At 37.7% G+C, this 27,142-nt stretch overlaps 1 protein-coding gene across 2 annotated transcripts in view; it reads right to left on the bottom strand.

The window, feature by feature from the left end:
• Positions 1–27,142, bottom strand: part of SOX2 (SRY-box transcription factor 2) — a 400,076-nt gene that overhangs the window by 123,158 nt on the left and 249,776 nt on the right. The window contains exon 1 of one of the 2 annotated variants that reach the window (XM_074963500.1): positions 17,551–17,640. The exons of the other annotated variant lie outside the window; for it this stretch is intronic. The gene's annotated coding sequence lies outside the window, so the exon portion shown is untranslated. Of the gene's footprint in view, positions 1–17,550; positions 17,641–27,142 lie in introns of those variants that run through there. 2 annotated transcript variants of the gene reach the window in all.

Below are 27,142 nucleotides of genomic sequence, written 5' to 3' on the forward strand. Positions count from 1 at the left end.
AATACCAGTGGAGCATCAGATTTGGGGCACAGATGAATTTTAAACACAATATGGTACAAAAGCTATACAAGATCACACATTAAAACAGTGCAGTTTTCTGGTAGGAAAGACTACTAAACATGAAATATGATTAGAGCAAGCACTAACTATAGTCAAAAAAAATATATATATATATATATATATATATATAAACACAGATATCAGATGAGAAATTATAACCTTTCAACAATGATGGAACAGTTGAAATTATATATATTTCAAAAATAAAACAAAATAGTATAAAATAATTGTGTACATCACATCCACACAAATATATACATGTATGTACAGTGTGTGTGTGTGTATATATATGTATATATATATTCACATACACACACTAATCTCTAGACAGAGAGGCACTTAAACTGAACTTTTTGAGGCATGCAAAATTAGAGGCTATGTCTGAAAATTTGTTGCTAATCCAGCAAAGCATGGATGCACTTCAGTGGAACTATTCATGTGCTTACCATACTTAAATGCTTTGCTGAATCAGGGACTGAGGGCCTGATCCTGCACCAGCGAAATCAAGAGGGCTTTTGTCATGCACTCCAATGCCTGCAGGATAAGGCCCTCAGTGACTTGCCAAGGTCATACAGTAAATGGCAAAATTAGTAATAGAACCTATGTATCCTGACCCCCCGTCTGATGCTTTATCCACTGTGTCATGTTATTTCCCTATACAAGTGTTTATGTGATTATTACAACCACATATATGATGATATATACAAAGCCACACAAGCTGAGATTTAGTTCTTAAAATATTATTTTGTCAGAGAAAATAATGCATATTGTGTAAATATATACACAAGGCTAAGGGCGAATTTTTTGTTGTATATTTTGGAATTAAATTTCATATCAGTACTAGCAATATAGATTTTAAGAAATTAGGTTTGACTTATTAATGCATATAACTTGCACAGGATAAATGGGATGTAAAGAACTGTTATGTGTGTCTAGTTTTATAAATAAAATTATAACAATGGCTCATAAAACTGCAGGAACCACTTGAATCCTAAAACTTATATATTTCAATTTTAAGACTCCTAGCTACACATAGAGTTTATTTTACTCAGTTGAAATAATTCATACAGCTTGTATTGCAAAAAGAAAAAGAAAACAAACAAACAAAATATGCAGGACTTTATTTCATATTTTCACCTCCCAGGCACTGACTACATGATCATTGGATTTCTTTAGGAATATTTCATATCCCTGGGGTGTGCCAAAGAGTAGCTATAACACAAGACATAAGAGTATCATATGATGTGTTTATTATAGCCATTTCCCTGTAGCTGCTACAACAGAACCCCTCTGAGGCTTGATAAAAGTTTGCCAAAAATAAAATTCAATATAATTTTAATCAAAACAAGATAAAGAGGAGATTAGTGCCACCAGTGTCAACACCACCACTTCCAAAACATATGCTCAAATAAAACATGAAAGCTTCAGGGGATTGGTTTTTGCAAGCTTCAGTAGTTTACACTTCCTCTCTTCCCCAACTCTATGTATTATTAAAATGCTGATGATGTGTGTTAATGACAAGCTTCATTCTCAAAGGGCTCATTCACTGAAGAGGCACCATCAACTTAAAATTCAATGCAACTCAAAACAAAATGTATTTACCTAAGTTACTTATATTTTATTGTATTTTATTTATTGCAATTTATAAGACAACATAAAAAGGCATTCATTTACTACTCTGGGTGCCTTTGACATTATTTAAAACACCTATATAACAAAAGAAAAGAAACCCCACCAGCAACCCCTTTAAAGCTCCTAGCATAACTCCATCCCCAACACAGCCTACCAGAAGAGTTTTTCTGTATCAAACCTTCATCCCCTGTTTACACCCTAGATGATTCAAATGGAAATATTTTTTACACCAAATTTACTTTTTTCAGACCCTGGTGTTTCTTCACCTCTTTTTTCAGTTTGAACAATGAAAATAATTTCAAATTTAATTTTTGTTTATAGTCTGTTTCACTTTCAGATTCCTGAGGAGAATGTAGGTGAAAAATGTGCTCAGAAATAATTAGCTCACTTGGATTTTAAAATATGAGGAACTTTTTAGACCCAGTGACATAGCCACCCCCATAAATACTCCCTAACTTTACCACCAAGTTCATTCTCTTAGATGTACAAAATACTCTGTAGTCCGTTCAAATGAGAACATGTCAGATATTACACAAGCTAAGAAAAAGTCTGGACTGTAAAATGTTCTTATCATATAACATTAAGATACACAGATAAGAAATACACACATATATAAATTAGGGACATGAGATAAAAGACAAATCCCAGAAAACTTTTTTCCAAAATTCCAACAGGTCTCAGACCAAAGCTTTATAATACATTATAAATATTATTTTTCCAATTTTCCATTTTCATGAACCTTCATGCTTCTGACAAGAACTAGAAACTGAAGTGCAAAAATAACACCAGAAAAGCTTTCTTCCTGTATTTCAGAAACCAAAAAGGCTCAGAAAATCTTAGGAGAAAACCTCTTTCTCATAAGAATCCCAGATGACTTTTGCCAATCTAGATGGTTCAGAGTATTTAGGAAAATCTGGAGTAAACAAACAGATGTTGGATTTCTTATTCACAATTTGAGGTTCACCTATCAGTAATATACAAAGCACAAGCCTCTCACTGTGAAGATTCATGGTCCTCTGAATACTTTTGCAAGAAACATGTTTAATGGGATGCAGAAAATAACTAACCCACAATACTTACATGTAAAAAAATTAGTTCAGAACATTTTGATATATGTTTTGTCATGTTATATTTAAATCCAACAATTAAAAGGTTAAAACTAGTTCTGAAGTTGAGAATGAGTTAATCAGAACACGACGTGCTATTTTCTCCAAAAGTCTAAAGTGTATAGGAACAGACAACAATGATCCATTGTTGCTATTAGTGTTATAACTTGCACCTGTATCTATTTTCATCTGAACACTCTAAGAAGAGTGTTGATGGAGAAGATTGATGGTTTCTGAAATTATTATACTGCTCTTTCATGTTTCACTCTTTAGAATTTCTCTTACTAAAATAAAAGCATTTATTAAGGAATTCTCAAGAGAGTGTCAAACTCCACAAACCAAACAAAGAAAAAGTTAGTCAAACCCATGCAAACTGAACCTGGCTATTTACATACACCTCTAGTTATTTGGTACACATTGCCTGCCTACCAGAAATAATTGGAAGATGATAGTGTTAGGCACTGGGAAATTTACAGTTGTGTTAATGCAGTTCAGAATATGCATTCCACTATTGAATGGGTTTCCATCAGTAACTCTGACTCTAATAAAACAGCCATTTAAGAATGTAGATGAAAATCCAAACTTCTGGCTCCAGATAACTTAGTGGTTCTGGAGCATCTTTACATTTAAAAGTGAACCACTTACTTAGTCTTATGCTGTTAATTTACCATTAGACAGGGATCTGGGGAAAGGGGTGGTTGTTTTGTTATGTTATTGTTCCATTAATTGCTTGAAAACTCTGGACCCGTATTATATAGTCAACGGCAACAAAATATCACACCCACCTATTATTTCCTTGGGAAATTCAACCAAGAGCCTGTATTTGCTCTCTAGAGAGGCAGGCCAGGGTGGCTGTTAGAGATATGTTTTACTCTGGATGGAAGGGGACACTTCTCTCAGCCATCATTGCTAATGAACGTATGGTAGCCTGAAACTACGCAGAACTATTTAGCACCAGTGTTCAACTTAAGAGGAATGAGGAATCATAGGAATTTCAGCCAAGGTAAACCAAAAACAAATAAAAATCCCCCCAAATCAGTAGGAATGTAAGCTACATCAAGGGTCTTGTTCACAGCCTCTTCCCTCAGAAAAAAATCCCATTTTGTTCAGTGACAATTTTGTCTGTGTAGGAAGTGCTCAATCAAGCTTTCACATTGCATCTTCCTGAACTTCTGTGAAATAGCAACACTCCTCTTGCTTTGTATGTGACTGGTTGTAAAAGCAAGATTGTGGGCCTGTTTTTCAGCCAAGGCCTACAAATTAGTGTCCACTTACATTAGATTATAAACTTTTTGGAAGAATGCCTGTTTGCCTACATGCTTGTACTATGCCAAGTACAACGGAGCCCTCACATTAATCGGGGCCTTTGGGCACTAATACGATGCAGATAATAATATATGTGCGCATGCCACTTACTAGGTATACAAAAGTGGATCTGTAGCCATCCATTTGTACAGGGAACATGTAGGGTTTGTGCATGAAAAATGGATACGCAAAATGAAAGACTAGCTAAAAATGCTGCCCTTTAAAGAAATATTTGTTATAATTATATGTATACATGTATGCATTATTTATATAATGTATTTTTCTGTCAGTATTGTCATTATTCCATATATTGTTATAACATGTATATGTATTATATACAGGCATGATGTAACAAGTCCAGTAGCATCTGGCATGGCCCATTGGTGTGGGTGGTTAAAATCACCACAGGAGCAGAATTTGACAACTTCCTCTAGCCTACTCCTCTATAAGCTCCATTTCTTGAGCCAGCTGCCCTTGAGAAAGCCAGCTAGATGTGTCCATAACTGGAAGAATTAGCCAATAGGTTTTGTCAGGTGCTCCTAAGCAACGTAAGACTGAAGCTGGACTCCTATAGAGTTGAAACATGTGGCAGTGAAGCTTCATTTCCACACAAACTAGGAGCTCAGCGAAACTAAAGATCTGCTTCTGCGGTGCTCCAAAAGCCAAAGGAACACTGATTCAGGCTCCCTCCATCACTCCATTTCCCCAAGAGCAATCCTTGCTCAGCTTCAGTTAACTAAACAGCTGAATACTTCTATTATCTGAAGTGTGGCAATATCCCCAGGTAAAGTTGACCTAGAGGACCCAGCTTGGGATAATGGGGTTTTGGATAACTGAGGGTTGCACTGTATATTTACAGAAACCATAGGTACCCAACCTTGAAAATGTTGGCATTGGTTTTTAAACTCCTAAAAGGGTGTTACAAAGGGAGAAAAGTAAACACTCTAAATAGAAACAGTTCTGTTTTATGAGTAAGGGATTTTAGACACCCAGAATCAGGATTCATACATATTTAATAAACAAGCAGAACGTTATTAAACCACTTCACTTTTTAATATCACCATTACTCATGTTGCCCTGTGGGCCTCCAAGACAAAAATAAAAAATTATAGGATGATTTCTGTATTAAACACTTTCAAAATGCTACGAAAAGACATTATGTTAAAATAAAGCAATACTTTGGTGAAAGTATAGCATTTTAACACAACATATAATTTTCACTGTACTGAAATGGTAAATGAACTGGGCTAGTCATCTTCACACAAAAGAGAGATCAACACCAACAGCCTTTATTCTAGCTCATGCAGTGGCATTGATCAGGTACCAGTAGTTGCCTCTTGTGATAAGATTATCTTCGGAGTGTTTTGAAATACTGTATTTTGACTGTTTCCACACTTATACAACACTCACTTTCATCAGGGTATGAAACGGATTCTAATATGGAACCCTCAGTCATGAATTATCCGTGATCAAAGTCATTATACCGGGAGAATCAAGTTCAAACTCTGAACTGTTACATTAAGAAATTATTGAAAGACTTTCTATTCATTGAAAGGTTTTCTATTCTTTTCAAACATGTTTTTCACAACACCAACATTTATGGAAAATAACGCATTAGAAAAAAGCTCAAAGCAAAAGAAACTGTTTTCCGAGGAGCATGACCTAAGTAAAATAGATACATCTCTGGATTGGCAGAATCAAAGTATATGGTTTATTGCAAGACAGAAGAAGCTACTTCATTGTAAAGCAGGATTTTGTGTATATGTGACAATGAAACTGTATATCAGGCAGCTTGTTTTTGGTGAAACAGATGCAGAACTAATTTGATGGTTTATTTTGCAAACATTTGGGTTCTTGTTTATTTTCCCAGAATTTGAATAGCATCTACTATTCTTGTTACAGTGAATACATAGAGCTCAAATATATCTCTTCTGATAGACAAGTTCATATATGCAAAGCACAGCAGATGCCCGATCACCAGAAAGTCTGTGAGAACTCCTTTAATACTCAGTATATTTGGAAGAGTTTGCAGTGGAAGTGGCTAGAGGGGTTATCAGGTTTAGCCTGACCACACGGCCATAGCTAGGACTAGATTTAAGCACATGCTGTTAGTTCATGGTATCTCATTCTAGTTACCAAACTCTAGACTTCATAATTATTCCCTATCCTGAATTTACCAACTCAAGTGAAAACTCAAAATGTTCTGGAGAAAGCTGACACTTTTCATGAAAAACATCTTTAGTTGTAAACCCCATTTTCTGCCAACAAACAATTTTGATGGAAAATTTTTGACCAGCCCTACTTACCTCTTAGCTTCATACTGGACAAAGTTAGTGTGCCGCATGTGTGCTAATTTGGTAGTTCAATCAATGAGTTATAGAAGAGAACATATTTTTCAGTATTGTAATTTTCCAATGCAGGTTCTGCTGAGGATTTTTTTCACCAAAGATTTACCCAGTTTATGCATGATGTCAATGTCATGCTGGCTGGAATGGCTCGTGAGCAAGAATATCAGGGCAGACTGTTAAGAAGCAGGGCACAAACCCCAAACTGAGTCGCAAATGAGTTGCAGTCTTAGGTTTCAGATGGTAAGAGAGCTGCTGAAATATGCCAGCTCTATAAATCCTTTCGGGCTAACCCCGGTTAATCCTGGGGATCAATTGTTTATGTTTAGGAAGCATAGAATCGTAGGACTGGAAGGGACCTCAAGAGGTCATCTAGTCCAGTCCCCTGCATTCATGGCAGGACTAACTATTATCTAGATCATCCCTAACCTGCTCTTAAAAATCGCCAGTGATGGAGATTCCACAACCTTCCTCGGCAATTTACTCCAGGGTTTAACCACTCTGACAGTTAGGAAGTTTTTCCTAATGTCTAACCTAAACCGCCCTTGCTGCAGTTTAAGCCCATTGCTTCTTGTCCTATCCTCAGAGGTTAAGGACAACAAATTTTCTCCCACCTCCTTGTAACAACCTTTTATGTACTTGAAAACTGTTATAATGTCCCCTCTCAGTCTTCTCTTCTCTAGACTAAACAAACCTATGCCTAGAGACCTTGGCATGAGCGGATACCTGGTCTACCAGCCTCACAGTGTAATAACCTTACTCTGCTAAGTGTTTTGTCAACATGCTCTGTTCTTCTTTAAATTTAAATTTTATTGTGCTATGTTGATAATGCCATCTTGCCACACACACCTTGAGTAGACAGAAAACACATGATCTTTATTCAGAGAAGAGTTGGAAGAGCAATACATTCTACAGCTTACACTTTACCTTGCAGATTTATTTAAGGGTTTTTTGGCGGGGAGAGAAGAAGCAAGTTGCATTATAATCATATCACTATAAAATGTCAAAAGCATCAGGCGAATAATCTGAATTCTTCTTAACCAACAGAAATACAATACAACTATGTATGGAAGTTGATTGGCTTTAAAGTCACGACAATAAATTACTGTTAGAACTTGCTTTAAAAGCACTGTTTATGATTTCACTACTGTGTTGCAAAATTGAACATTAATGAAATCATTACAAATGCTAGATAACTTAAAATACCACTACTATGCACTTCTCTCACACTTGTCATCCAAGGTTCTCAAAGAACTTTTCAGAGATTAATGAACTGAGCTTCCAACCAGTCTTGGATGTAAGGACGTTTTATTACATGTTTTACAAAAACTCAAAATGAGGCAGAAGGTCAAACACCACGTAAAGTACAGAGCTGAGAACAGACTTCAAGAATCCTGACTCCCAGTCCCCTGCTTTGACCTATAGTTATATATATATCTGTATTAATTTCACAGGCAATATTTCAAAAACTGAAACCTATCTTACAGAGAAGGCATTAGACCTGTTGGACTCAAGTGTGTATGTAGGGCATTACTATACATGAACCAGCTGAGTGACATCCTTGATCCCATATCTATAGTCTTGTTTAATTCTTGGGCCAGTAAGATATAACAGAGATTTAATTGTAAGTCCCCTTGGGCCAACATGGTGGAGCAAATAACTGGTGTACAGAAATAGTTTGGTAGTTCTTTATTTGTATGAGGCTTCCCATGTTTACACTGAGGTTAAAAACAAGTTTTCAACAATCCTGAACTATTGAAAAACAATTTTAAAAAGTGGGAAAAAAGCCAAAACAAACCACCACTACCGCTCACCACACACACACCCCCTTTGCCCTAAACCGAAAGGCAATCAGAGACTTTGATACATCTACCAATTTAGAGATACAAGTACATGTTTTACTATTAATTTTAATTACTGGATGGGGAGAAAATGACTTTTTTTTGCAGGCAGGTGATGGGGCAACTGCTTGAAGGACCCATTTCCCATGAAACCAGCTTCCAAAGATTTCATCAGCCTAAATGATAATGAGCCGTTTTGGTTGAAATGAACTGATTAGTTCCTTCCCCCTGCTCTCCCTCCCCCCCTCCCCCAGCTGCTGTTCAATTAATGGACCACTTTTTAAATTTACAAAATGAAGTTCATGACTCATCTATTTTTAATTTTTTAAATTGCAAACTGATAAATACTTTTGATGAATTCAGATGCTTGATGACACAAACAAAAATAGTTTGAATTCCAGATCTGGAAGGAGTCAGTGATAACACTTAGTAAAAAAAAAAATGCAGCATGAAAATTTAGCAGTAAAAGTATTTCTATAAAAGGACTAATAAAATACTGATGATTAAAGTAACAAATTGGGGGCGGGGGGGAAAGGATGAAGATGGCTCTTAAATTAAAGGTGAGGTGTTTAATCCCAAATAACAAACTATTGTTGTTACTGAAAGATCTTATACAAACCGATTTAGATAATACAGAAAAATAAACACACAATTTGACAGCCACCTTGGATTTATAGAATCATGGGATTAAATGCTTTCCACTTATTCAAAGAGGATTAGTGAGGATACATTTATTTATTTAAAGCAGATCTTTTACAGAACTAAAGAGTTTACAATGATATGGAGTGATGGAAAATAGAAAATCCATATCAGCTTTAGCTTCTATCATTCAGCCACAGATGGGAAACTGCTTACAATCAAATATGCGACATACTGTATTAGCAAAAAGTACGGAATAATCTTAAACTACTTAGTCATGGAAACAGAATATTGAATATGAAAAATATTTGTATACACTATTTGTACTGAAATCTAATAAAATTTGAAACTAGATTTAGGACACATTTGTAAAACAATCTGTGACATTGGTGTAAATTTGGAGTAATTAAGATCACCGAAAATATAGGAAAATAAAAACAAAATCTAACATGAGGAGGAAGATGTTTAGAGGCTAAAAGAGAAGACTGGAGATCAGAACTCCTGAATTCTACTCCAAGCTCTGAGAGACACTCACTATGTAGCCCCAGCTAAGTCAATTAACCTGTCTACCCTGACTGTACATCTGTGCCCTTCTGACTGACAGTTCTGGGTGCTACCCAAATAATATTCGTAATGATAGCAACAACAAATTTTAAATATGTTTACTGCACAATACGACATAAATACCTACAGCCCACAACAGAATCAAGCACTGTGAAAAGTTATCATTACACATTGGTGAAAAGATCTCACACATTCCAGAAGACTTCTCAAACAGTATATATCCACTCCTGCTATACCAGCCAGCAAACAGCCCACCTGCATTCCCAGAATTAAGTATATACTCTCTTTAAGAAGTACTGGAAAACCTAAAGGAGTCTCAAACCAAACCTGTGAATGTGACCTACACCCTTCCTGGCTTGTGAAAGAATCATGGGAACAGGTGCTACTCCTGACTGAACTAGCCACCACATCATTCAGAGAAGGGATTTTCCCTTACTCCTTCAAATACGCAATAGTGCAACTGGCATTGACGAAACCCATCCTAGATATCAGGTTTCTAGCCAGCTATCACCCAGTATCAAACCTGTTCCTGGAGAAGCTCAGAGAGGAGCTAGCCAAAGACTGACAAAAAGCTCATCTAATTGCAGCTAATGTAGTAGACATGGCACAATGTGGATTGAGTCCAGGACATATAGAATGAAAACTGCTTTAGTAGCACTAATGGATGATCTCCTGCAGTCAGTGGATGATAAGTAGTCAACCATTCTCATCCTCCTGATCCTCTCAGCAGCATTCAATATTGTTGACCCTAGCATACTGTAACGTTGCACTCCATATGCTTTATGAAAATATGCTTAGAATGTGAATATAATGTAACTGGAATATGCTTTATGCAAAAGGTCTCTTGTAAGGTGTCATTACAAAGCTCATAATCTACTGAGTGTGTTCATTATTAGCAGTTAACTCTGAGGTTCTATTGTACTTATGCAAAGTGTGGGCCATTAACGGTGGTTTAGAATCTTGATGACTCTCATTGACTAGGACAATTGGCTGTATATGGCTGTTTACCTGCAAGCCTTCCTGTGTACCTGAAGTGGGTAATGAAGAATGAGGTCTCACAGGACATGTGACCAGGTCACATGATACTGGAATCCATCTTAAGCCTGGTGCTTTCCCATTTAGAAGAAGGGGTGTAGACCCAGAGAGACAAAAGATTCCCGCCTTGTGCCAAAGCTATAAAAGAGGGTGGAACAGAACAAAGGGTCCCAGTCATGTAAAATCTCCTGCTTTTCACCTAAGATGCCTGCTTGAACTAACAAGGTCTGAACCAGGGGAAAGGATTGGGTCCAGACTAGGAAGGAGTCTAGTCATGAAAGAAGCTTATTGGAACATCTCTAAGGGTGAGATTTACCTGTATTCAGTTTCTTAATGTATTAGGCTTAGACGTGTGTGTTTTGTTTTATTTTTCTTGGTAACTTACTTTGTTCTGTCTGTTATTACTTGAAACCACTTAAATCCTACTTTTTATAGTTAATAACATCACTTTTGTTTGTTTATTAATTCATCCGGAGTCAGTGATTACTACCTGGGGGAGCAAACAGCTGTGCATATCTCTCTCAGTGTTATAGAGAGCGGACAATTTATGAGTTTACCATGTATAAGCTTTATACAGAGTAAAATGGATTTATTTGGGGTTTGGATCCCATTGGGAACTGGGTGTCTGGGTGCTGGAGACAGGAATACTCGCTGAGCTGTTTTCAGTTAAGTTTGCAGCTTTGAGGGCGTGGTTCAGACCCTGGGTCTTTTTGCAGCAGGCTAGCATGTCTGGCTCAACAAGACAGGGTCCTGGAGTCCCAAGCTGACAAAGAAAACGGGCTCAGAGGTAATTTCAGCACATCAGGTGACAGTCCCAAGGGGGTCTCTGTGACCGAACCCATCACACAAACTATTGTCCTGCTCAAGAAAGATGGCAGACATTCAGGGGAATGAGCTAAAATGGTTTAAGTCATTTCTGGAGGGATGCACCCAAACAATAGTGATGGGAAATTGCACGCCTCCACTAGACTTCTCACGTTTAGAGTCTGTAGCCTGGTCAATTATTGCAATTATAAAATAATTTATCACATGCTCTTTATTCAGATGGCCACTTAGAGTTAAATTAAAAAGATGAGAAGTGTGGAATACACATACAAACTTTATAGGCTTTAGTTAATACAGGCAAATATAACTGAAATCATAGAAGAATATAATAAGTATAAGAATATGATAAATTCAGTAAAGTGTTTTCCTGAATTGTTCATGCTTCCAACTCTGTGGAGACCATTATAAACAAAGATGGAAGAAACAGTCAATGGAGAATGTCAGAAAAAAGGTCCTGATCAGTTTGCACTGTCTCAGGATCTGACAAGTGCAAATTATGGGGCCAAAACTTAGATCTTTATACCCTCATCTTAGCACACCACCAGATATCCATGGCCATATTTGACCTATTCCGTAAACTGGAACTTGCCCTTTGCCCATGTGTGGTATTCCGGGTGCCCAGAGTTAGACTTCCAACCACTGACATAATCTATTTGCACCAATCACATGCTTAATAAATCTCATACATCAATGGGGTCACCACTATAGTTACCTCATTGCAAAATACCCCAAACATTCTGTTATTTACACAGTTTTGTGATGTACCTATTCTTCTATAGTTACTTACTTTGTTATGCAGCATACCAGTATGAAATTTATAACCTCAGGTCAAACCCTGGGGCTTACTTTGGCTAACTATTTATCAGATCTGTCACCCAAGCCTGCACTCTAAGCCCTTAACACATAACATTTAATAGCCAAACCTATACACACAGGTTAGTTCTTCGCATGCTGTTACACCTTTAATAAAATTCCTTATTATTTCTATAAGCATGCTTTGCAGATAGATTATAGTTTGATCAGAAATACAGACCATCACCGTAAAAATAAGATCTGGTCAAAGTCAACAAGTCCCACAAGGATAAATTATTTCACTGGTCCTATTCAACATCTACATGCAGCCACTAGGGGAACTGGTCAGATGATATGGACTCAAATGCCAACAATATGCAGCTGACACACACAGCTCTACCTATCTTTCACCACATACAACCACATCACTACCACCAAAATAATCCAAACCTTCATTCAGCTCATGGATGAAGAACAGCGGGTTGAAGCTCAACCCAAGCAAGACAGAAGTTAGTCTGGTGGACAGAAGAAAGCACTTTAAAGAGTCTGCAGTCACTGTGTAATCTTCTTTGATTAATGGGACACACACATAACAGGTCAATTCAGTGCACAGTGTAGGAGTGCTCCTAGATTTATTCATGGTGCTAAGTTCTCACAAAACATATATAGATATAGATATATGTTTACCCACCAAAACACTAGATTGCACACATAATTCACCGCCTGGGAGAGGATGAGCAAGACAACAAACTACATGTGAAAGACGTTAGTCACATCACTTAATGCACTAGTAGAAGGTGCTCAGATACTACAGCGATGAGGCTGTTATAAGAATCTATAAAGCATAGAACTCTTCTGTTTCCATTTCCATTGTTATTTATTCATGCCCTCTTTTGTCTCCCAATCTCTTAATCTCGCCTACTTTTAACTCTGTCCCTTTCCATTCTCTGTTTCTTTCTTCCCTTTCATCTCTTCTCCACCCCTCTCCTCTATATTTGCCTCTATCCTGAGTTCTCTAATTTTTCTTTTCCGTTTTGCAAGTTTCTCAGACCTTTCCCCAAAAGATTAGTACTGAACTACCCACATCCCCATCTCCAAAGAGTGGAATGCAATCAACCCCTTACACTGTGCTGGGGCTGTATTACCCGTAATTACCTCCAACACAGCTGTTCTACTTCTAAGCCATTCTGAGTCTCTGCTGTTTCATTCTCCTCGGCCACTTTGTGTTACCCCGCAGCTTCCATCGCTACTCTTGGCTTTTCCTGCCTCCCATCTCTTAATGAAATCATTCATTCAGTCGTTTATGATCCATCATCCTTTCTATTCTTTTCTCTGAATAATGTGATTCTTGTTTAACTTCTTTTATTACCCACCTCTCTTACCAATCCCTGTCAGAGTTGTGCAGCCAGTATTAGCAGATATTGACTTCAGCAGAACTAGATATCAATGTCTATTGACCCAGGTGAAGCTAAGATCAATTTTTTTACCTCGAGGGACAATAAATCAAACATGAATTCAACTGTTATGTACATTCAGAATATATTTATTAGAACTATCTGGAAATCTGAGCATTGTGGTCATGAATACAATAGGTCTAATTTAAAACAGAACAGTATCAACAATACAACCACAATTAACATTCTAAGAGGAGATGAAGATAGACATCTGTAAAAGGAGACAGAGTTAGAAGTTTGTAAAATAAACTAAGCACCTGACCATTCATATCCACAGGAGGGGTCTAAGAGCCACAGATCACTACCTGAAAAAGCTCCTTGTCTAACCCCTGGAAGAAGTAGGTTGGCTTCTGTCAGCTGAAGTGTCCCAGCTGTTCCATATGCTGTCCCAGAGCCCAGACTGGAAGACAGTGTCTGACTTTTTAAGTGGTAGTTTGATAAAAGCTTTTTAGGCATTTCTTATTTCTTTTCAGCAAAACTATTTGTACCAACCCATCATATTCTGCTTACAACTTAAGACCCAGTTTTAAAGTTAAACAACGTCATATTTACAGTCATGGAAAGTAGTGTTTCATTGGTATACCAGCTAATTCCTTTTTTTCCAGAAAGAAGATATAATAAGAATTCTAAATATCTCCGTACATCTTCTCTAGAGAAAGTAAATACAAATAAAAAAACTTTTTAAATAGTAAAGACATCTTAGAAATCTTTAACACAATGGAGCAGCTGTTACTGAGTTTACTTGATGGGTATATCCTGTCATTAGGGAAATCAGAGGCCTCTTCTAAATACCTTTTTTGTTTGGTTGTTTGTCAGCTCAAACACTGATTAGGTTCTTTTACAACCACATTGTTTGTTTGCAAAAATGCCACAGGAAAAAATCTTAAGTAGCAACTTGAGCTCTGTAGAGGCTCCAGATACACATAGGGCTATTTTCTTAAATTTATATACAGTGGATGATGTTACTAGGATAAAAAACCAGAAGTGCATGGGAAAAAAACTCGAGGGGTATTTTCAGTGATTGGTGTACACAAGTGAAAAGAAATATGTTTAAAACAGAAGGCCTAATCCTGCATTTCTTATAGGAAATACTGACATTGCCATTAATGGGAATTTTTCCTCAGTAAAGGAAATGCAGGATTAAGTCTTGAAAATAAATCTAGAAATGAAAAACAACAATAACCCTGAGTCTGAATGTGAACTATTTGACAGAAGGAACTTCAACAAAGGGACACAAGGTAGGGTTCCCTTTTTTTTTTTTGTATTTTACCATAGACTCTGATGTAACTCACAGCTGACCAGAACAATAGTATTTAGACAGCAAGCTGTGAAAGCCTAAAGAGAATCCTCCCCATTTTCATGTTGAAAAATCCGCATCTAAATACACCATCTGCCAAACCCTGCCCAGAGCTGGTATATTGTTGGGTATTCTGGATATCTCTGGGCAGAAACAGTATGGAGCGGTCTTCTACTCTGCTATGCAGAAAATCCACGGGGGAATAAAGGGTGTGTGTGTGTGTGTGTGTGTGTATGCGCGCATCCATGCACATGTATATATGTATAAAGGCCAGAATCAAGCATAAAATTATTATTTTAAAATGTGAGTCCAGTAATTTGCTGGCTTCAGATTATGAAGCAGGTCAGTTTTGTGGGTAAGTTCCTGTTTGCAATTTAAAATTACACTATGAAATGTGCAAAAATAGCTGGGTAACATATTGTGGCTGGTGACTTAACTAAAAATAATCCTGCATGGCATTAAAAATGTGAAATATTCTCTAAATTGCATTGGGAAATTTCTAACAGGTAAACTTACAATGTCCAGAAATGGTTACCATTGCCATCTGACAATATACCATGAAGAAGGGAAAGAGGGAGAGAATATACACACACACACATTTAATGCCATAGAGGCTGTTATTTATTTAGATCACCAGTACATTACTCAGCGACAGTAAATATTGTATATATGTATACACCATCTCTTTCACCATCAGAGAAAGAGTTGGGAGAAGGAGGGTAGGAGAGGAACAGAGAGAGTATTTTGTTCACACTTTTTGAAGAGGAGACCTGGTTTATAAGCTTCTTTGGAAGATGTTTTTTTTTTTAAAGAGAGACATGAAGATGGAGAAGATGGAGGTATGGTGGACCAGGTTTTCCAGCCATTGCGGGCTGCATGGAAGAAGACGTTGCAGTCAATGGGAGTTGGATGGGCTCTAAGTCATCAAGCAGAGCAAATAGGGAAGAGGAAGCACAGAAAGAGAAGAGGGGAGAGGTAGGCAGGAGCTAAGTTGTGGAGGGTGCCGAAAGTAAGAACTTACTTATGAGGTAAGTGGAAAGCAGAGGTGGTATTTGAAGAGGGGCGAGACATAGTGAGAATGGAAGGAAACGCAATTGATTTTCGTGGCAGCATTTTGGTTGGATTGAAGGAGGAGGGAGGCCAGGATCTAGGATGTTCAGAAAAACCTGTTTTTTAAAAATGAAAGTGAGACACTGACATGACTCACTAAAACTTCATAGGACAGGATGCCAAAGCATCTCATCCTAACCTGCACCATGCATTTGATTCCTATCCTGGGCCTTTCACAAGTGAAGGTTATAGTTATTCCAAACTGTGAGGTGCTTTTTGGGGAGACCAGATTGAGACCTTCAAATTCATTTCATTCATCACAGAGGTAATGGCTCCTAAATCCAGGTTTCCAGAGGTAAAGAGATAATGCTTAATCCTGTATACCATCTAGATCCTTCCTTAGAACACATACATTTATGGTCTTCCTTAGAAGAATCTGCCATTTTTTCAAAGATAATTTTAGTGTTTATACGTGGTTCTAGGCAGATGTCCTGGAAAATGACATCCTGCATTTAGCCACAGAACAAGTAAAACAATGGTCATGGCAATGCCAGCTTTCTCATGCTTTCCTTTCAAAGGGCATCAGTCTTGACTTGAGAGTAGCATATTCTCCATCCCAATCTCGGCAGGAGTACACAGCAACAGCCATTGGGCTTTTGATGTGAACACCTGTCCATGAAAAGATGAGTTAATTTTACAGTGGACACCTAATGATTTTTGCCCACAATCAACCATAGTAACAATGTACAAAAAGAAGACTTTTTCCATATTTGCATTCCTTTTGTTTGAAAAGGAATATTTACCTTCTTGAAATTATGTTTTTCAATCTGATTTCATTCAGCAGGTAAACATACATTTCATTATACAGATAGTTTGACAAAAAGGAACAGGAAACCATTTACTTAAGTTAAAACCCTCACATTATTATTGTTTGAAAAATATACATTTAAATAAAAGTGTTCAAAGGAAGCTAAAGATGTCAAAAGCATTTAGAGGCTGAACAGATCCCTGTTCAGATTACACCATTTCACGTAATCCAAATTCATACTCACTGTCACTAAGGTGAGCATTACGGCTGTTACCAAACCCTACACAAATATTCAGATTTTTGTTTTTCCTGTCATGCTGAAGGTTATCTCCATAGTGGCTCTGAAAAATCAGGTGACAACCATTTCCCATGATGCTTTAAGGGCTGTCAAGCTGTCCATCAAACTGTCACCTGACCAATCGTTCCCATGGTTCTTTTAGACTTCTAGTATGATAAATTGAAAGGCACTATTATCTGCCTGTTGTGAAGAGGAACTGCTTAGGCTTTGATAAGATATCACTAGTCCCAGGTGAGAGGAGGCTGACAGCACATCAAGACAAGAAAACACATGGAAACAGTGAACATAGGAGCACAAGGATTACAAATATCTGTTGTCATTATTTATTACCCCTTTTCTTGGTTTTAGTTTTATATTTGTCCTATTGTCAGTTCAAATACAAACACTTCACTTTCTAGGCAGCAAATCTTAACTGTTGCTATTTTTACAGTTAGTTATAGAATGAGAAGAAGTATTTAAAATATGAAAGAGATCTTTAATAGACGGTTGTGTTACCTACCTTTTTTGATACACCTTGCGCTTTCCACATTGTATTTGAAGTTTTCTATGATTCTCATGGTACAATTATGTCAGAGGAAAATGAGAAACCCTGGAAGATATGAAGATATTTTTAAAGCTCAACACCTATTTTCATTGATATCTGTGTTTATTAGGAAGACCTTCAGTTCACAGTTTTTCTTGCTGATATCTCTGGTCTCAGACTTTATATGAACACCCAAAGTTAGCTTAGGAGGTCTCAGACATAAAACAATATGTTGTTATTTATTGTGAGTTGTTAAGAATAAAAATAGTTGGTTGCTAACATCACCACCTTGTGTACAAATGTTTTTTTGCATGCAGATTTGTAATGTGATTAGGCAGCACTGTAATTTCATTAGGCGGTAACAGAGCCCCTCAATTACAAAGAAGAACATTTAAATAATTTTGTAAATCAAAAATCTAAAAAAATTATTAATTTTTAGCCTTTTGTGTTTGTTCAACTACATTGCTACACTCCCCTGAACTGAGATTTAAAGCAAAGCTGACATACACAGTGAACAACTTGTATTCACTAGGATAAACACTAAGAATCAATGGCACAGTAGTTCAACAAAGTAACAAAATCATTTCTAAAGTACTAATAATGGTAATGGTCTCAAGTTGCAGTGGGGGAGGTTTAGGTTGGATATTAGGAAAAACTTTTTCACTAGGAGGGTGGTAAAGCACTGGAGTGCGGTACCTAGGGAGGTGGTGGAATCTCCTTCCTTTGCGGTTTTTAAGGTCAGGCTTGACAAAGCTCTGGCTGGGATGATTTAGTTGGGGATCGGTCCTGCTCTGTGCAGGGGGTTGGACTAGATGACCTCCTGAGGTCCCTTACAACCCTGATATTCTATGATTCTATGAATAAAGGTTGGATTCACAATTACAGCATGTTCAGCCAACTTCAAAAGATTGTTTTCCACTCGGTGGCTCTTTTGAGAAACCACCCAGCTTGTTTCATGGAGGGGGACTCCCCCCCCGCCCCCCGAAACTCTCCAATATGCTCATATTTAAATATGCAACTCACTTCAAAACATTAATCCAGTATTCATCCACTGCTATGAAACAGGGCCAATCATAAGTACATTGAGGTTCTCCATTCATGAGCCAGGTGAAAAGGCAAGTGGTGAGGCACACAAATATTAAATAGTGAATTCCATAATAAGTGGATTTGAACAAGACAGTTTCCTCCACCCTTTTGTCAAGAAGAAGGATGTTAGCTGAGGTGGAAAGACAAGAGTGAAATAACAAATCAATTTCCTGTATGCCATAGAAACAATTAGAACTACTAGAATCTTAGCATCACTGAACGAACACACTCTATCAGTGGTTGTTTGGGTCTGGTAGCACCTACAATAGCACCTCCTAGGCACTTCCCAAAAAGAAAAAAGCATAGTCCCTGTCATAAATATAAGGGAAGGGTAACCACCTTTCTGTATACAGTGCTATAAAATCCCTCCAGGCGAGAGGTAAATTCCTTTCACCTGTAAAGGGTTAAGAAGCTAAAGTAACCCCGCTGGCACCTGACCCAAAATGGCCAATGTGGGGACAAGATTCTTTCAAATCTGGATGAGGGGGACAAAGGGTTTTGTCTGTCTGTATAAGACCTTTGCCGGGAACAGATCAAGGATGCAAGCCTTCCAACTCCTATAAAGTTAGTAAGTAATCTAGCTAGAAAATGCGTTAGATTTTCTTTTGTTTAATGGCTTGTAAAATTCGCTGTGCTGGAGGGAGTGTGTATTCCTGTTTTTGTGTCTTTTTGTAACTTAAGGTTTTGCCTAGAGGGATTCTCCATGTTACGAATCTGATTACCCTGTAAAGTATTTACCATCCTGATTTTACAGAGGTGATTCACACTATACAGATAGTGTGAGAAGCTGACAAATGGTAGCATAGGAGGGGGCAGTGGGTAACATGAAATAGGACATGGGCAGATAAATAGGGAGGGGCAGAGTTATGAAGGACTTTGAACAGGTTGACAAAAAGCTTAAACTTGATGCAGTGGAGTAGGGGGAGCCAGCAGAGGGATTAAAAATGGGGATGATGGGGTCAAAACAACCAAATGATCTTACAGTTTTTTTGCATAGACTGGAAAGAGAAAATGAGCATGTTGAAAAGGCCAGAAAGGAAGAGGAGACAGAGATAAAGAGGGGAAATGATAAGGGCCTGAATGAGAATTTTGGCTGCCGGGATGGCAAATAGTGGACAGATTATTGAGATGTCATGGGGGAAGAAGAAGCAGGATTTGGACATGACTGGGAAGTGTGGAATGAGGGACGAATCAAAGGTGAACCCCAGATTATCGGTAACCAAGGGGACAGTGATATTGCTCTCTTTATAGCTATCTTTCTTAAATAGTTTCCAGACACCCATCACTGCAGTATATAGGTGCTATGCACAGTGCTCCACTTATCAATTCCTGCAGTAACAGACCTCACTGGCAGGAGAAACAGGATGGGTGTATATCATGCCTGCTTTTCTGCAAACACCACACATTAATACTTCAACAAGGTTTTAGTGAGTTTTCAGCAGTAGGCTGTATGGCACCAAACCCAATAAAGTTCTGTATACCTCCTACTGAACACATCATTGTTTTTCTCTTCCCATTCCCACCCCAATCTCTCCTACTTGCTGGCCAAATAGAACTTGAAGGTAGGAAAAGGGACATAGATTACAAAACTCTACTGCACCCTCATTGGTGAATTATTACGTTGCACTGAAGAGTCATGAGAGAAAATAATCCACCCCAATGTCATAAAAAGTCTGTTCACAACACTGCTGCTCAGAAAGAATTCCCATTGCTAACAATAAGGAATGCTGGATGTGTTGAATAAGGGCCGTAACTAAAAGGAAGGGATCTACTGCTGACCAACATCAGCCCTATTTTCTACTCTTTATAACCTGACTTTCCCCCTTGGTAAAGATGAATAACGGCACTCAAATACTGCATTATATAAAGTACATGAACTCTGCTATATTCACCCCAAACATGAATCAAAAATCCATCTAATCTCTGCTCTGTATTAACAAACAACAAATAAGAAAAAGTATTATTGAACTGAGTATATAATAAAAGTAATTCCCCCACTGTTTACAAGTAAAATAAAGCATTAGACCTCATTAAATGAATTTGTCAGCATCAGTTATACAGCACCAGTTGTCACATGACGTCAAAAGAAAGGAAAAGGAAATGGGAAAGAGAAGACAATACAGGAGGGAATTCAACCCAGATTTTCCAAGTCCAGGTGCCCTAAATCACTGGACCACCTATCCAGTGCAAAACCCAAATTGCTGCTTTCTGAGATTGTTAGTTTCTCTGTAATAAGTGTGAAACTACGTTTTTTCCCAGTTTGTGAGGCAAGAAGGGCTACACTCTTCTCAGTGAGTCTGCAATATTTTAAGCAATGCAATGATCATCAGCATATGTGTATTAAAATACCCTACTCATAACTCAAGAAAGAATAGTTTAAAAGAAGCAGTCAGAGGATACTTTAGAACTCCATGATGATAATGCTTATGTTACTCCATACAAAAGTCATTTTCTGGCTTGACCAGAGGATATACAATGCTGGAAGTGAGTGGTTGCATCCACAACTGTGAGGATGACAGCTTGGAGCCTTAGTATGAGCCCAATAAAATCTATTCAAGACCTTTCTGGGGGGTTAGTGATAGATTGTTGGGTGAGCAGGAATAGTTTTCTACAATAGAAGAGTATGCAGTATGTGTGTTTTTCTTGACAGTTTCTTTTTCCAGATCACTCTTTTCTAGGTTTGTCAGTCAAACACTTAGTCCATATCAACTCCATCCTCCTGTACACAGTCTTTCCACCACTTTCTTGTTCTTTGTCCATACACACTGGTCTCAAAGGCCTCCCTAACACGATTCCGTACATCCTTACTTTGTATGCGCCCATACCACGTCAGCCTCCTCTCTTAAAGCTTCTCCCTGATACCGCCAACCTCCTGGACCTCATTTCCACTTGTGGTCCAGTAAAGTCGCCCCTCTCACTGTCCTCATTTGTCTCATTTCTTATGCCAGAGTTTCCCCAGGCTCAGCTGCCTTGCTTGCAGTGCTCTGTCAGCTTTTAATCAGCCCCCAACATACTTTTAACATTGTAAGCTGATTTAGGCACTGGCCCTCGATTTTGACATTCATCTGTTTTGGCTCTGTGCAAATCATCCACACAACTTCAGTCTTTTTTTCCCTCATTTTGAGGCCACAGGTTGTTAAGTTTCCTGTTCCAGGTATCAATTGCCTGGACCAAATCATTTTTATGACAGTTTCTATAAACATTTTTTCTTTCTATCAACAATCTGATTTTGGCTAAATAAAAAAAGGAGGGAGGCCAAAGGGCTTTGTTTGGATCCCTGACGCAGCAGCAGAGTACCTCAGGGAAGCCTCTTCTGTGCCTGGAGTATATGATGCAGTAAGACTAGTACAGAATATACTAAAAGAATAAAACCGTTAACCCATTTCTGCCTGTATGGATCCCTCTGGATTTACAAAATGTGATTTTTCCATACACAACAATAACTGATAATATATCTAGTAGGCACCAGATATGTTTTGCAAGCGGGCAAAAAATATGCAAGAGAAATTGGAACATCATTAGAAGGCTAGAACCAAAAATATATCAGAATGGAAGTACAGTAGTTGTCACGAATAACCTAATGTTATTTTTTTTTTAAGACAATCTACTCTTTTAGGCCCTCATCCTGTAAACACTTATGTATACAAGTAACTTTACAGATATGAGTAGTTCTGTTCAGTATGACTACTCACGTCCATAAAGTTACCCATATACGTAAGTGTTTGTAGAACTAAAGCCTTTGGATTTTTTTTCTTTATATTAGAAGAGGGTAGTAACAGAAATATTACTCAAAGAAATTCCTCACCTAATTCAAACTTTGATCTAGCTATTTCAGAGCCTGGTACAATGGGCATGCTCAGTGGGTCCACTGAAGACAAGGATAACTAAACAAAAACTGTTTTTTCTTTAAAGAAGATTACCAGTTCAGTACAATGCTGTGAACATTAGGAAAAAGCCACTTTAATAAAAATAAAATTGCACATCATGCAACAAAACAATCGTGATTTGAAAGACCCTGACAAAATTACACAATGTAATATGATCTTTCTTAACTTCATTTCCCATCCAAAACCAGAAATCATAACAATAAAGTTTTATACATAAGCAACTTTATGAGCTGAAAGAGGACAATGTGTAACTCCTTTCCATGCACTGAGCCAAAAGAAATGAAGAAAAAAATTGATTCTTCTCTGTTGGCCTCCTGTGTAAAATTTTTCTCCTTATCATCTCATCTAGTCATATCTTTCTGCAGTTTGAATTACCCTCTTTTCCTCAATCTGGTAAGGCAGTGAAAGGATGTTTGTTCTGCTAATTAACTTTATTACCCTGATAACTCCCTGCAGCCTTTGACGAAAACAATTACCGTTCCTCCTTTTTTTTAACCCCACTAGCAAAAAAAAAAAAAAAAAAAAAAAAAAAAAAGGGAAGAAGAAGAAGACTATTAATTAGAAACGAGGCCTCGGTCCCTGCCATGTTAGCCTGCCACGTTCTCAGACCCTCAAGCGGGATAGCATTACATTGTCAGTAGTAATTTAGCTCTCATCTGTCTCTGCTAATTATTGTCACATTCATCAAATTCATCAACAAAAGTGCTCTCAGAAGGATTGCATATTTGCAGTTAATACAGCATAAACTGGTATTACCCATCACCACATTTGTGATGATGAGAGGGACACAACTTATTCATCCCTAATTAGAGCAAGCTGGGTAATTAATTATACATTCCGCCTTATTACTTCTGAGTTCCCAGATATTGTTTGTCTAAAAAGGGGGGGAGAGAGGAAGAGAGAGAAGCCTGAAAATAAAAAAAATAAAAAGGAGAGAGAAAAAATGTGTGATGTGTTTTGTCACATGTGCTATGCCATAATTCCCACCTGACAAACTAGCTGAATCAGTAGAAAATTGCAAGTTGTCAGCAGCAGAATAAACTGCTGTAATAGCTGATTAATGATCAGCACCTGTGACAGGTGCTATACAGGACTGTAAACTTGGTGTGATTAACAGTCACTGGACGAATAAATATTAGTGACAGTCAGTGGAGAGCAAGTTTGCTTGTTTGCTTTTGTGTTAACAAATCTCACATATTAAAGTTATTGATATTTCCAGTGCAGGCACTTTCTTTTTGGCAATTATCTGCCAACATTGGAGGAGTGCATTAATTCAGTATGTTTGTTTCTACTTTGTTAATTTATTTCAGAACTAAAATTCTGTTTTGACAAAATGATCTGGAGGGGTTCAAAACTGCAAGCAACCAAATGTAAAGGATTCACATATGGTTTAATCCGCACACTCTTGATAATAATACAGTCAAAGTCTCTCTCGCGCACACACACACACTTTCTTTCAAGGAATTTTGTATGAGAGAGAGAATTTAAAACATGGAATGAAATTGAGGGCTCAGCCCTCATTATTAAATACATGAATGGTTATGATGTAAACTTCATTTCCGTGGCTCACTGACATTTCACTGGCTACGTCACACAACGAAATGTTTCATCACAGACAATTTGGCTTTTACTAGATACAAGACTTGAAGTTAGAAAATCCCCATGATATATAATAATGGGACACGAAGCCTATTTAATTCAGCTTATTAGAACGATGTCCTACTGGATTGCATAAAATCTTCTGCTTGTCTCCTTTCCTTGGTTACATAAGGCATTGTTTAGATTAAATATAGATTACATATATTATGTAAAAAAGTTATCTACCATAAGACTAAGAAATTGCTGTGACCACATGCTTCTGACAAAAGATCTGTGAAAAGATGATCTGTGATCATCCTGGGTGTGCAAATAAAATGGGCCAGCCAGCCAGAAGCCAATGGAATCAGCTAAATGAGGCTGATCTTGCAAAGTGTAGAGCAACATGTGCCAACTTATCTGAGGGCATTCTCAAGCCCTACGCAGGGAGTTATTCTACCACCAAATAAAATTTCACTCTTTTACCAACTCCACCGTTCATATGTTGAAGAAAAACGTCTCACTCACAAGTACAGTGTTGCTACATACATAAGAAAAATCCTGGGTTTGTGACTAGCTGAATCCAGCCATATGATCACTACTACACAGAGGTCAAACTGAAGTAAGGAACAACGTAATCAAATAAGCAACATATAAAGCAATCTATTATTCACCTCTCCAGAGCTAAATAACTGTATTTTATGGCCCTCTAAACGTATCTATTTCCCCTTTAGAATGTTAGCTTAAAAGGAAAACCTACACTTTTGAAAAATCACACTGCTAATGGAGCAATTTCAAAGTATTCAGATTGTATGTCGCAATACATATACTAACTTCTCATATCAGTGAACATCAGATTTATTGTCTCTTAAGGTAAATATATTTGCCTGTTGGGTCAATAAACCTTGATATTTTTACCTCTAAAGAAGCCAATTTTTGCTATAAATGTATTTTATATATATATTTGATACCTAGATATTATGGTGATGAGAACATTAGAAATGATAGATAGATAATGTATCATTACGTGTGACAGTAGCCTGAGAAAAAAGCCAACAGAAAATGTATCACACTTTCTCCTACATACACGAAGGAAGAAAGGAAGGATTTTTTTAGTTATTGCAACTAGAATCTTTTTTTTATATTACAGCACAGTTTTTCTTTAAATGCCACGAGGATCAGCATTTTTTAGCTCCAGGACTTAATTTTTATTACAAAGCTGCATTTAATTAATTTTTTTTTAAATAAGTGGAAGCAACTTAAACTGATTGATAAACATCTTTCTCAATGGAGAAGAATTGTGAGGGATGGGTTTAATGAATGGACTGAGAGTTTTAGCAAACTAAAAAATGGTTAACATGAACTGAGTTTCCATAAAATTCAAGCTCTCTCTTTCAGTGGAAGAAATGAAGACACTGGACGCATTTACACACAGAAAACAATATAGTATTCAAACTACAAGCCAATATTCTTGATTACTCAGATAGCTGTCTAGGTACAGCTAATAATTTGTCCTTGGATAACACAGTTTCGGGCACAATCATGAGAAACTACTAAATAAAAACATAACCTCAGAACATTATAACTAACGCCAAGATGTCATTTTCATTCTTCCATTTCCATTCATACTTCCTGTACCAGAAATATCATACAATTTCTGAATGATTTATTATCTCTAAAAAAGGAATGAAAACAAATTTTGTGAATCAAAACTTTGATAGGTAGAATACACACTTTTCTGTGTTCTGACGCATCTTCACTGAAATGTTCTGAAATCTTAGACAAAAAGTAATGACTTGAAAGCTTTATGCAAAATACATGTAAATTTGCCAGTACAGATACATAGTAATCTGAATAGGCAGCAGTGCAGCTAGCCAAGAGTCTAGGAAGGAGGCCAACCTCACATCCAGATGCCATTGATAGACACACCCTGGGGCATCTAGGTTTCCTGCAGCCAAGCATGCCATGCCATAAATTTTGAGAAGAGTTTTAAGACCAGGAAGAGTTCTATGTCCACAACTGATACGAAAATGCAGCATCACATTCCACATATGGTGGAACTCTCTTATAACAAAGTTACTGTATGGTAAAACAATTTCCCTATAAGCAGTTTCTCATAACTGAAATCGCAATATCCTCATTGCACTGAACTGAAACTAAAAGCTGATGAAACAGTTTTTGTGAAAGTTCATGCAGGTTTTTTGGCAATTAATTTTGCCTGATTTTGCACACTACCCAAAGAAGGAGAGATGACTCACCTTGTGTAGTAACTGGAGTTCTTCGAGATGTGTATCCTTATGGTGCTCCACTTCACACCCCTTGCACCTTTAACCAGAGATTTTTGGTAGTAGTGCCTGTTTGGCCTGCACATGCACCCTACTCTTCCTTGTGCCCTGCTCTGAGGCTACACAGGGCTCCGTGAACGAACCTCCCGCAGTTCCCTCTCCACCACAAAGTCCCCAGAGGAAACTCTGAAGCAGAAGGGAAGGAGGATGGGTAGTGGACCACCCATAAGGACACACATCTTGAAGAACTCCAGTTACTGCATAAGGTGAGTAATCTTCTCCTTCGTCGAGTAGCGTCCCTGTGGGTGCTCCACTTCAGGTGATTATGGAGCAGTATGCCCAACTGCAGGGGAGTGGGATATGGAGCCAAGTCCAAGACTGAAGACAACACTGAATTTCCTATGGTGGCATCTGACCTGGAAGACTGAATCACTGCTTGGAGAAGGTATATATCGAGGACCAAGTGGCAGCCTTAGGAATATCCAGAATGGGGATATTCTCTGGGTGGAAATTGACAAACCTTGGATCTATGTGTAATAGTCATGAACAGACTGGGTGATATCCTAAATGACTTAGTCCTGTCTAAATAAAAGGCTTACGCCCTTCCAAACATCCTAAGTGTGCAAAACTGCCTCCTTTCTGGACTGAGGCGGCTTGGAGGGGGGCGGGGAGGAGAGACAGAGAGAGGCGGAAGGTGGATAATCTGGTTGATATGAAAAATTTAGGAGGTGGATG

Source organism: Natator depressus, chromosome 9 (genome assembly GCF_965152275.1).
Source record: "Natator depressus isolate rNatDep1 chromosome 9, rNatDep2.hap1, whole genome shotgun sequence".
NCBI lineage: Eukaryota > Metazoa > Chordata > Testudines > Cheloniidae > Natator > Natator depressus.